Source organism: Sander lucioperca, chromosome 2 (assembly GCF_008315115.2).
Source record: "Sander lucioperca isolate FBNREF2018 chromosome 2, SLUC_FBN_1.2, whole genome shotgun sequence".
Classification (NCBI taxonomy): Eukaryota; Metazoa; Chordata; class Actinopteri; order Perciformes; family Percidae; genus Sander; species Sander lucioperca.
Genome location: NC_050174.1, coordinates 9,405,570 through 9,418,711, shown reverse-complemented (window position 1 = coordinate 9,418,711; position 13,142 = coordinate 9,405,570). Strand labels below are relative to the sequence as shown.

Genomic DNA, 13,142 nt, shown 5'->3' with positions numbered 1-13,142 from the left:
GCTTTCAACAGATGTAATGTAAGCTTTATTCATAAGCAAAGGCATACATGTTTAAGCTGTACCTGAAATCCAGAGAGTATTTTATAAAACCTTGTGTTGGAACATGATTTTTCTGGATAAGATTACCTCCAATTCCTGTTTTGCAATTTGGAGCGCACAGTGAATGAAATGCCTGTGGAGTCCGTAGCCAGTGCAGCCCCCTTTAACCACCTGATACCTACCGTCTGGCATATTTACAACGTACACACACATACACACAAATACACTTACTTCTAAGGGGCAGCAAAAGGGCCTCTTCCTGTGGGGGGCAGAAAGCACTGAAATCAGCCTCATGAAAGAATAGCCAATTACTGTCCACTTGGTCATGCACAATAGTGAAAAAGAGGAGGGAAGGAGGAATGGACGGACGGATGGAGCGAGGGAGAGGGGGGATGTAGGGGCGGGGGTTGCGGGAGGTCAGCGTTTGAAGTTGCACCATAAAAGCCATCCTGAAAGGAAACACGAAGTGAACACCCCCCACCCCCCTTTCCATCCACCTCTCTCCCTCTGCGGCCTGGCCCTCTCCTCTCTCCTCCTCTACATCTCCCTCCCTTCTCTTTGTTTCAGTGTACAGAGAGTGCCCCATGGATGGACCAGGTGTATTTTATATTACTCCTTCATGTACTTCAAACAGCCCAATTTCTACACAACCCCTCTTTTCATCTACCTTTCCTCCCTTTCTCTTTCCTGCATCTACGTACCAGCCTGTTGCAAGGCTATAAATCACGCAGCAGACCCAATTGGCAAAGGAGGAGAGAAGAACAGGGGGAAGGCGGTTAAAACGCAGAAGACAGGAAGGTAGACATGAAAGAAAAAGTTGGGATGAATCAGACATGAAGAAATAACTGGAGCATAGAGCAACGAGAGTGAAATATGAAAACCACTTGACGCCACTGCTGGGCATTATGTATCCCCTGTGGTTATCTATTAGATCTTTTTAAATTGGAATGGAAACATGGATTTAAGCCACAAAATTATGCAGTTGGAACAATACAAACAGAAAGGATTAAGCAGAGGATTCGAGAATAAATAAGTGTTGGAATGACATTATGGGAAGGGAAAGCGAGGATGAAGATGGGAGAAAAAGCAAGACTAGTGGTGGGTGGGAAGTTGATGATCATGAATTCCAGTAAGGTAATGAATCTGTTGCGGGCATTTGAGGAAATGCAGAGTGGATATTTGAGGAGATGAGAGATGAAATATTAGTGGACTGGTCAGATGATGTAAGAGCAGTTAGGAAGAGAGGAAAGAGATGGCAAGGGATGGAATAGAGAAGGTAGGACTTTTAGTGGGTAGGAATTAGGCTGAGCCAGGGTTGTATTTAATGCTAATGACATCATGGATGATTAGGGAATATACACACACATGCTCACAAACCTATAGATGCACCCAGTGGAAAGAGCCAGACACCCCCCACAGAGCAGACCAAGATCTGGTCAATTTATTAGAGCCAAAGTTTATTACCAACTTCCTGTCGTCTTTGTTTTTGTGGTACGTTATTGATTCACATGCATTTCAGTGCGAGCGTCTGACTTTTTTTTGTGTACACGTGTAACGTGTGTGTGCGTGTGATGAGCGTGCATGTGTCCAGTGTGTGTGGAGAGATCTGTAGAGGGATATTAGTCACGCTTGTGTGGTAATGGGCCCTTTTTTGCTCTCATTTTCATCTGCGGTCTCCATAATAAGAGGGTCCATCTGCCCCTGCTGATCAGGGCAGGAAGCCCTGTAGGGGAAAAGAGCCGTGAGTAGCGGGAAATCTTGGCCAACTTTTCTGGCAACGACAGGCTCCTCTGCTCTTTAAAGATGCTGTTTGTAAGCTGTAATTGATCTGGGCCTTATATAGATATCCACAGTAATATGTCTCAAAGATGATCAATAGGTAACATAAACCTTTCCTAAAATGCTTTGCCGTATAGTATGTTCAATACTCTCAGGCTTCATGGAACAAGTAGCCTGCAGAATGGGCTTAATGGCTAACACATGCAGCAATTCCGAAATAGCATTATTTGAACTCTTACACATACAATGGTCAAAATTAAAATTCGATTTTTACTTGATTTAAAGTTCTTAATGTTACTACAGGAAATGACCTCCATACTCACGGTTTAGTGCATTGGAATACAATATTTTTGATGCAGTATGACACATCCCAGCGTCTTTGGTGCAGATACGATAAGGTTCTGTATATAGAAAGTGTTTACATAGCTCTTCCTCTGGATAAACAAATCCAGGAAATGGTGTAATCCTGAATTCTTGTCATTCCAGCAGAGATTGTTCTGCACCACACTATTTTTAACTTACTTCTCTGAATCTAAGGCTGCAAAATTATTATGACCACCAAACTTATTTAGGTGGATATTGAGATCATAATTATGAATCACCAAAAATATGATCTATACTATAGTTCTTATGGTATCTTGATTGTTTGAACCACATCTAATAATTTCAACCTTTGTAATTGGGATTTTACAGGCAAAAACAGCAACTTATGATTATAAACACTAAATCTCTGTACAGATCATGCGAGGCCTAGGCTCAGAGCATAATGTATGTCAGAGCAGGGACATCTTTCTGTGTGTTATGATAACTTCACAGATACAGCAGAATAGGTGGATGATGAGTCAGCCTCTGTCACCTTATTTGCATCTACATGGCAATATGCACCTTTTTGGTCGATGCTACGGGTTACTGTGGAAACACGTACCACCAGGTTTATGTTATGGCTAAAGCAGAAGCAGCTATTTTACTTTTGTACATGCATGTACAACATAAACTACACATTTGCAGGTGATAGGGCAGGAAGCACTTTGTTCTGTGTTTAAAAACCTTCAGAATGGGCGCCCGGAAAGCTCAGTTGGTAGAGCAGGCACCCATATAAAGAGGTTTACTCCTCAACGCAGCGGGCCCGGTTTCGACTCCGACCTGCGGCCCTTTGCTGCATGTCATTCCCCCCTCTCTTCCCTTACATGTCTTCAGCTGTCCTGTCAAAATAAAGGCCTAAAATGCCCAAAAAATAACAACAGGTTTAGAGGTCTTCAAACTGTACAGGGTCATGTGTTGAAACAGGCAGGATTTAATTTACTTCAGATTTGTCAGATTTGGAGACAAATTTACAATATGTGTATCATGTCATACATGCTCAAGAATTTCCAGTTAACCACTGTTCATTACCAACATGTTGGGTGTGGCTATCTTATTATTTCTTTGGGCATTTTTCCTTTATTATGCGCCAGTAGTAGAGATATGAAAATATAGTTGGTGAAACAACAATAAAACAAGTTCCTTGACCAGACTCAAACAGGGAATGTCACGGACACAAGTGTGTCCAAAAGGTGTGGCTATCTGTTCCACCTCTTATGTCCATTCTTGGCACCAATTCTGCTTTGTACGCAACTGTTTGTATTTATGATAACTCTACTGCCATTAAACGTAAGGCCTCAGAGTTCAAATAACACAGGATTTTGCTTCTGTACCGGACACAGATACCAAGCTCTATTTTTGGAGATAATGTAAACCCACAGAGAAATGAACTGAGTTTGAGTGCTGACTGAAATCCCTTGTGTTGTACTGAGGTGCGATATTGATGGTTCGACAGGGGAGGTTGTATTGGTAACTGGAGTCCCTGTGGTAGTGTAAACAGCAGGAAGGGCATGATCAAAAAGCCTCTTCAGTTGGGTGGAGACTGAATTTAACCCTAGTCCATGTTTTGCTGCGTAGAATTAAATGTGTTGTCTATGCGCAAGTGTAATAAATCTTGTCGGTTTTTCTCTTACAATCTACCTCTTCCTCTCTTTTTGTTTATTTAGACTTTGACCAGTAGCCATGAAATGATGCATATCCGTTTAGAAATGGTGTTTTTACAGCATCTGTGTTGTTGTTTTCTTCAATAAGACACTGCTTCAAAGTATACTCAGGCATATTTGGAAATGGGAACCCCTGAGCAGTGTTGATGAGAACACATCACACATCTGGTTTTCCTTCATCTCTGTTTTCCTATCTCCAGCGTACTGTCTCCTGATACCCCCTTCTCCCCTTCCTTCTCCCGTACTCTTTCTCTCTTACATGTTTTTTACTGTCTCTCTCTTTCTGTTTCTGTCTCTGTGATTTATTGGCAATGAATCAGGGATGAGGGAGTATACCGGAGGAGAGATGGGAACATTCAGGGAAATGGCTGGTTCCGGCCAGACTTCATCACATCAGGATAGGAAATGGTCGGAAGAAGTGTGTGTGTGTGTGTGTGTGTGTGTGTGTGTGTGTGTGTGTGTGTGTGTGTGTGTGTGTGTGTGTGTGTGTGTGTGTGTGTGTGTGTGTGTGTGTGTGTGTGTGTGTGTGTGTGTGTGTGTTTCTCCATTATCAGACCAACTGGGGATCAGCTAAGGGCTGCTCACACACTAAGTCCACTACTGTGAGCCACAACCCCTTAATTGTCTTTAAATTAAAACAAAACTAGAGCTTTGCACAGACTGTATGGAATCAAATGAAGCATACAGTAGCTGTCACAAGGATTTAATGGTATTATGTGTGGCTATATGGCTCACTTTTATGGGTCCAATTCATGTGCTGTACTCCTTACGTCGTCAATCTTCACCTGATTGTGATGGAGGGTTTGTGTGCACCAGTCACACTGGGAGCTGTGTTTTCTGAAGCGTCAAGCTTCTGATTAGGGACTTCCATGGCAGACAGGTTTCAGGTGAGAGGTCAAGCGAAAAGCAATGCATCGGTTCTTTGGGCTTATTTATACTCGTATCGTAAGATCAGTCTGGGCTGCTTTGGTGGCGTTTGTTCCAATGAGAGCGACTTTATAGCCAATTTGTTGCCAGATAAACAGGTGGATTTGTGCAGCAACGGCAGCCATGCACATATTGTAAAAGATGGCTATGGTGAAGAGGGAAATGAGCTTGAGGGTGCAGTTCTCTAATCAACTTTTCAGTCGTCATCTATGATCATTAGCTTTGAATAGTGACTGAAAGGATATGATAATATGGAACAAGAGGAAGCTATCATAGCTTATTATCTGTGTTGCACCATCCACTTTTATTTAACCTTTTCTGTTGGAGTTGGAGAAAAATGGTTTGCAGACAGTTATGAGACAAGACAGGATTTTATGATACTAATCAGACAGCAACAGAGGTCTACTTTCTTATATACATATAGAACTGACACAAAAGCACACATACTGTAGTGTAGCTACAGGAGAATGGATTACTGCCTTCCTTTGAGTACACTAGGTGAAGGGAACCTTCATGTCACGGCTAAACCCATGAGCTCGGTGAGATAGAGCAAAAGAGAAGTGGAGGAGAAAGAGAGAGAATGGAGTCTAGAACATCCAAAGAGACAACAGGAATCTTACTCATCTGTGTGGATCAGTGTGGAAAACAACTGCTGTTTGTTTGATTCACCCTTCTCTCACACTGACTTTGCATCAATAAGCTGCAACTTGTCAGTCCAGTTGTGTGCTGGTTTAAATAAATGTTTGGGTCTGTACCTTTCTGTTTTGTGACAAAGCTGATTTAATAAGCTATAAATCCGAACACTACTTCTACAAAAGGTATACACAGCTGTGTGTCCACATGCTTTATTGTGCTGGTAATGCTTTCACTATATATGACCCTAGAGTTTAACTTGTAAAACTCATGCCGTAGAATGACAGGATATTACTGTATAAACTGAATAAAAGTAAAATCCAGACAATAAAAGTGTACGTGGCAGACAAAACTGTGTTTGTCTTACTGATATGTCACAATGCTGTAGTTCTGTTGGATCCATTTTATCCCATCACAAAATCTTAGAAATAATATAATAAAAGGCTGTTTTATGCTCAATTTCATCCAAAGTTCCTGACATCTGCGCTGATAGAGAGTGAAAACTGTTTTCCCTTTTGATAGGAAGTAAAAAAGCTGAGAGTAATGTATTAGAGGGGCAAGTGTTAGAGATGGAAAGATTTATGTGTAGAGAGGAGAGATGTGAGAGATGTGTTGGGAGGAGAGGAGAGAGAGGAGATGGCTCCATTTGTGTTCTGTTAATGAGGGAGAGCAAGAAAGAAGGAAAGTGAGAGGAAGAGAGTACCAGTGTGTATTTGTCTCATTTATCACTCAGCAGCAGTTCTGTTTTCGGGGTCATTTGATGTCTGTCTCATCTCGTCCGGGGAGTCTGCGTGTGTGCATGAGTGTGTATATATGTATATGTGTTTGTGAATGGAGGGTATACAGTAAAAGAGAGGGGGGTGTGCAAAGAGATCCCCAGTCAGGATTGACGATGCTGACAAGCTATTTCATGGCAGGCATAGCTGCTCAGAAATACCACTTAGTGCTTCATGACTCTCTGAGGAACACACCCATGCACACACACACACACACACACACACACACGTATTCTGAATCCCAGAAGCATTTGAGTGTCATTAAAGTGCAGCTGTGTTTGTCTTTCCAGAACACATGGAAAACACATCAGGGAGAGAGAGAGAGAGAGAGAGAGAGAGAGAGAGAGAGAGAGAGAGAGAGAGAGCCTGCTGAATATTTGTCGCTTTGTCTGTAGCACTTTGTCACTTACACAAATACACATTGTTCATTGTGGAGTCAATTCAAACACAAATTTAGACATTGAGTATAATGCAGTGCTATAAATGTGCACTGTAGCGTGGAGGTCATGGTGTTAAACCTAGTGACGCTTTAGCCAGATATTTAGTGTAGAGTCATGTTCAATATTGGTCATGGCTGTAAAATGGAGCTGGCTCTTTAGTGGTGGGAAATGAATCAATGCTTTTCACATAAAACCTGATTTAGGCGTCACCTCATAGCTTTCATAGGTTACAGTACGTAATGTGTTTGTGTGTCTGTGTGTGCACGTATGCGGCAGGCCGAGTGCTAAAACATCTGTCTTTCCTGGTAATGACTTGGGAGCCGACAGCGCCCTCAGACAGCCCTGACGCAATTAGCTTTGTCAAACGCACACACACACACACACAGACACACAGACAGACAGACAAAGTAACGTTAGCATTATTTTTTCCTTAAGCTATGCTACTTTTAAGTCTATCCTAAATTCCCGAAGAGCAGAGACAAATTGGTGATCAAACCATTATTTTACTTATTTTACTTTTACTTGGCTTGTTGCCAAGAACCTAAATGTGCAACTTCCAGATTGATATTGAAAGATGTATTTTAAACCAGTCATTTTCTGAAATATGATTTTGTAAAACTAAAAGTTCCTACGCAACTAACTTGATCAGTAATAATAATAATTATGATCAATATTGCTTAAACTGCAGTTTTTTTATTTGGTCTATAAAATGTCAAAAAGTCCCAAGGTTATGGTTCCAAAAAGCTCAGATTTTGTCCAACCAACTGCCAAAAATCCAAATATATGCACTATAACTATCAGATATAAAGCTGGACAGAATTTAGAGGCTGGAAGAAGGGAATGTTTGTTTGCTTTAAAAATAACTTTGACAGATAATCATTTATAAAAAAAAAAATAGTAATTAATTAATGAACTATTTAATTTTAGCTCGAGAAATGTGCTTATGACCAAGGCATTACAAATTCTGATTTCTCTTGAGCTTATATATTCGTCCTGTTACAAGAAATAAAATGCTGTAAAATAGAGGCAAATAGTAATGATGAACATGCTGTTTTGCAACTATGATGCTGTGTATACTGTCATTCACGCTGCCAGGGGATGACAACATAGAGCTACTGTCTTAATCTTTCCAAATGTCTGAAGTGATCTGGTATTCAGACAGACACATATAGAAGCCGTTCAGTTGTTGCTAACAGCCATACTGCAGGCGACAGCTCCACACTCCCCAGTCTGGGATATCATGTGTTGCTGAGCTGGATGTGGTCTTATCGTAGGAAAAAGACAGAAGGGTTGTCTTCCTTGGGGTTAAATGCAAAGTAAACAACGTCAAAGTCTTGGATTTCTTTCCTCTGTTTTTTCTGTTACTGTCTCTCTGTGATGCTCTCTCTTACTCCATCTTTCTCTTGTTTCTGTGGTGTCCTCTGTCGGTCTCTATTATCTACCTTTTTTTTCTTCCTTTGTGTGTGTGAGTTGCGTGTGTGTATGTGTGCTCTTTGTGGTGGTGCATGACTCCACAGCTGCGTTCGTGCGTCTGTCTGTGCAGCAGATATCTGGGCTCAGTCCATCCTGCATACCTCTGTCAGCTCAAACTGCTTAAACCCAGCCAGCCTGGAGTTCACACAGGAGACACACTGCACACACACACACATACACACACACACACACACACACATACAAAGACCAACAAACAAAGATGTCTGTCTGGGTTTCCGACACATTAACACAGCCCCCACAAATGCAGAAAGACAGAGTTTCTTCCTTAACATGACCTTTCTCTCTGATGGCTCTGGCGATGTTAGCCTCTCTCTGCTGTCTCCTCTTCCCTTCTGTCTTTTTCTACCACTTCCTCTTTGTGTTTGACTCTGCCTGCTAGAGTCATCTCATCTTCCCTCTTCCCACTCTGACTATCTGCCTCTCTTTCTCAGTGTATCTTTCAACAGCAGTAGATGCTATCGCTCCACAGTGGAGGTCATCTCCGGTGCATGTTTGTGTTTTACCCCTATTATTGTTGTCATCCAGCTAAACCCGGCTTGAATGGATAAATCTTAGCTGCCTGTGTGTGTACATGGATGTGTGTGTGCTTTTGCCTTAAGTTTCTGTCCTGACATTTAGGAACCTATCTACTACAGAATGGGCTGGTAAAATTGGCAACATAAAATTGTATGAGCTGACAAATCTTTTTTGACATTTCCGTGTGACTCTGTACCCTATTAACCTTAGTAATATTTTAATCAAGAACAGCACACACCACCGATAATATTTATTCACAACCCCTTTGTCCCCCTTCGGGAAAATATTTAACCACAACCCCTAGGCTTCTCTTACCCTCTCGGGATCAGGCCAGAACAAATGACATGAGGAAATTAAACCTGGGTGCTCTGCTATTTTCAGCCTTAGTCACATTTCATACTTCCGTACCTTGTGTGTCCAGGGAGTGGGCAGCAATCTGTGAGATAACTGAATATATTGTGTTAGTGTTTGTGTTGAGCAAAGGGTTTAAACTGAATACCAATACTGTGATGATTTTGGATTGAGATGTCAGTATTTCCCTCCTAATTTTGGTCTTGGCAGGACGAAAATTCACCAAAGCAGGATATAGGCCATCTGAAGTTCTACAGTGACATATAAAAAACAGCAACAAAGAGAATGGATACATTTGTATAATTCTATCAAAATGTAAATTGAAGTCAGTTTTAGCTCTACTCATGAACAATCAGTCACAATGTGTATATTTAAAGAAAGTAATTCTCAGATTGCACAATATGTGCAGTGGGCAACCTGGTGATTTTAAATAGTTTTGTTATTTGTTATTGTTATTATAAATCCTACAATTCATTGTTGGTTACATTTTTTTCATGGAGTCTGTTGCTAACAAGATTAAAATATAGTATATAATATCATCTGATTTATCCTTACGATGACTTTTAGAGGTGTATCTGTCTCCATCAATTTGTCCATATGTGGTTACACAAAAAAATCCTGTAGGCCTCTGTTCTCCACCATTCCTTTCTCCTCACCTCTCTCTTTGTCTAAGCTGGCATCCAGCTGTTTGATTGTGTCACTGTAGTACAAATGCTGCAGAGTTTTCACTCTTGCACACAAACAGAGTCCTTTTGTTCCACTTCTGTTTCAAAGGCCTCTCTCTTTCAAAGGCATACGGGTGGTGCAAACACTCAAGAGCCGGGTTCAATCCCCGGTTGTGACTCCTACTGGTTGGTTAGGGCACCTGCATGGAAGGTAGTTGGATCTAAGGGGGCTTGTTATACCCTTATGGTGAAGGTGGCAGGTGACAATGAGGTGGAGGCCCATGCCTGTCTCTATTTCCCCATAACAACAAATAGCACAATAAGTGACAGGACTATCCTACAGGGGAATTGTGCTTTCCAAAATTGTGAAGAAAAGATAAAAAAGAGGCCTATCTGACATGTGTTTGAGGAGAATGGAACAACAGGTTGTGGGAGGAGGAGGAATGGTGAGAGGGAGGCAGGGGAGGCATCCACTGGAGACAGTTAGATTTGTGGCTTACGTGAAAGCACTGAGTGCCAGAGATTAATTAAACTTCCCCTGTTTTGGAGGTGTGTGTGTGTGTGTGTGTGTGTGTGTGTGTGTGTGTGTGTGTGTGTGTGTGTGTGTGTGTGTGTGTGTGTGTGTGTATGTGTGTGTGTGTGTGTGTGTGTGTTTTCTTGTTTAACTACATTCGTGGGGTCCAAAAACTCCGAATACAGTATACTTGTGGGGTCCGACCAGCTTTGTGGGGCCAAAATGCTGGACCCCAGAAGTTTAAAGGGTTGTTTGAGGGTTAAGACTTGGTTTTAGGATTATGGTTAGAATTAGGTTATGGTTAGGGTGAGGGTAAGGGTTAAGGTTAGGGAATGCATTATGTCAATGACGGGTCCCCACAAAGATAGTGAAACGTACTGTGTGTGTGTGTGTGTGTGTGTGTGTGTGTGTGTGTGTGTTTGTGTGTTTGTGTGTGTGTGTGTGTGTGTGTGTGTGTGTGTGTGTGTGTGTGTGAATGAGTATGAGTCAGAGCGGTGATGAGTGGGAGAGAAAACATGTTAATTGCCTCCATGATCAATGCCAAATTGCAGGAACATAGAATTTTACGCCCCACCTTCTGCGGCTGCACAAAGAAAAAATAAAGTGTTGAGACAGTGAAGGAAAGCTATCCAATGAGCCGAAGACTACGTGCCTTATGCCCGCTGAGTGTGAACACGCACTTAGTGTAGGTGTGTTTCTCTGTGCGGGTGTGTATATTTGCCCAGTTGATTCCCCCTCAGAGCGAAGTCCTAGTCATTCCGGGCCCACTGTGTGTGCTTTTTTAGCTTAACCCCTGACTCGCAACCCTGTTGTGACCCCACGCTGCTTTTCGATTGTCTGTAAATTTGAAGGACAGGAAGGAAGATTGTGTGTGTGTGTGTGTGTGTGGGGGGGGGGGGGGGGCCTCTGTTGATTGGCATGTATTGTCATGCTGTGAATATTTGTTTCCCATTATACTCATGCTGGTGAACATTCCTGACACTTTGCCTTTTGTCAGTGAATGTGTTTGTGTCAGACTCAGATGACACATTGATGAGATAATTGATCCAGACAGTGATCGTGATTGCAAGGTCAAAAACTTCAAAAGCGTTCTGCCTCTTTCTCTTTTCGCCATTTTTCTCTTGTCCACTGTGTCCGACTCTCGTAAGCTCTCTATATGTTTTGCTTCCTGATTAGGTTAACGACTGATTGCAACAACCAGATCCACACACATTTACACACAAATATACATCCTCATCCACACTCTAAGTAGACATGGTTGTTGATTAAAGCAATTTTCCAAAATTGAAAAACAAAGAATGAATGCTATTAATGAATAGATTGCAGATAGAAAATCGCAGCTTGTAGGTCATCGCCGAGGTCATCAGTCTGCGGCCAGCGCTATCTGTGAGAGCGTCACTGAGCAGAAGCAGCAGCAGCAGCAGCAGGTGTGACATCATTTGAGAAGATGGTAGCACAGAAGACAGCTCCATTTCACAAGTTTAAAGGGTACCATGTGACTCATAGATAACCTTTCAGCTTCTCCTGTGTGTGTATGTATGCGTGCGTGTGCTCCAATCCATTACCTGAAATTGGTTTACAAAACCTATGATGTCAGCAGGCCTTTTTATGTCTTTTTTGTCTTGTGAAGCCACAAGATTGCAGTATCATATCCCCACAGTGTATGAATTTATTTTTCTTTAGCCACTTATCATATTTATAGGTTTTATATTTATAGGGTCCTCTCATTACTGCTGTGCCTTATACTAAACTCTCCCACACATGCTTCTGTAAGCAGAGTCTCTCGCTACTGTATGTTAAATAAAGTCATCTGTTCCTTCCTGGGAATGGTAGGAACTCAATATGTTACATAAATTTAGACATTTGAGCATTTACACGTCATTCATTCAAGTCTCATATTTTACTATTAGAGAAGTAAACACAGTTTTATCGGAGGTTTTTTTGAGAACTGAATGACCACTTGCCAAAATGTAATATTCCAGAGCACGAACAGTTTCTTTACATCATTTGGTTTTCAAGTTTTTGCCTCTTGCTTGCTGTTTTATTCCTGAGCATCTGCCCCATTTTTTTGCGCATTTTAATTTTATGCAGCTGTATAGAGCAGGAAAAGCTCAATTAAAAGTCTAAGTATTTGTAATGCTATTTAAGATGTCATGACTGTTGAGAGCATCTTAACAGCTGCTTTGTGTACTGTTTCTCCTCAAGACCCGAGCCCAGCGCCCAGTGCTGCAGTTTAAGCAGATGAATGCTTGGGCCCTTAAATCAAGTGTAAAATAAAGAGACAGAGAGAGATAAAGGACACAAGGAGGGGCATATAATTGGAGGAGTCAGACACACAGTTTGATCCAGTGAAAAGAAGAGTGAAAAGGAGTTGGTATGGAGACGGGGAGCAGACAGTCATGGAGACAGAGGCAAAGGGAGAGAAAAGGGAGGGATTTGAGGGAAAGAATGAGTGAAACCTTAGTACCTGAGGTGTGGGCTGAGGCCTTTAGCTGCTGGTGCCAGAATGTGTTTTTACGAGCCTGCGGTCAGACAGAAATAAAAGGCAGCCGAGCGGCTGAATGGCATCACACACACACACACACACACATATATATATACACACACACACACACACACACACACACACACACACACACACACACGATTCAATGGCCTCTCACAGTTTGGTTTTATAATGTCACAGCTATTCAATGTCTCCAACCCCCATAATGCAATGTGACTGAACAAGCAGTACACTCTCGTCAGTGGTACGGATGTAGGGAGCGAGAGAAGGAAGAGAGGGAAGGTATGGGAGGAAAATAAAGCATTAGCAACACCTCTGTGGTCTTGCAATACTGCCAAGGGCATATAAAGAGGTTCTCTTATGTTCTTTGGAGTCATTATATAGATTTTATAGTCTGTTAGTCCAATCATTGGCTTTTTTGCACTCTTTGGTGGCTTTTCTCTTTTTTTTTAATCTCTCTTGCTCTATGAGCTTGGCT

General features: G+C 41.8%; 1 protein-coding gene across 6 annotated transcripts in view; it reads left to right on the top strand.

The window, feature by feature from the left end:
* LOC116054052 (aminopeptidase O (putative)) overlaps nucleotides 1-13,142 on the top strand; it is a 73,681-nt gene that overhangs the window by 39,643 nt on the left and 20,896 nt on the right. The window lies entirely within an intron of this gene.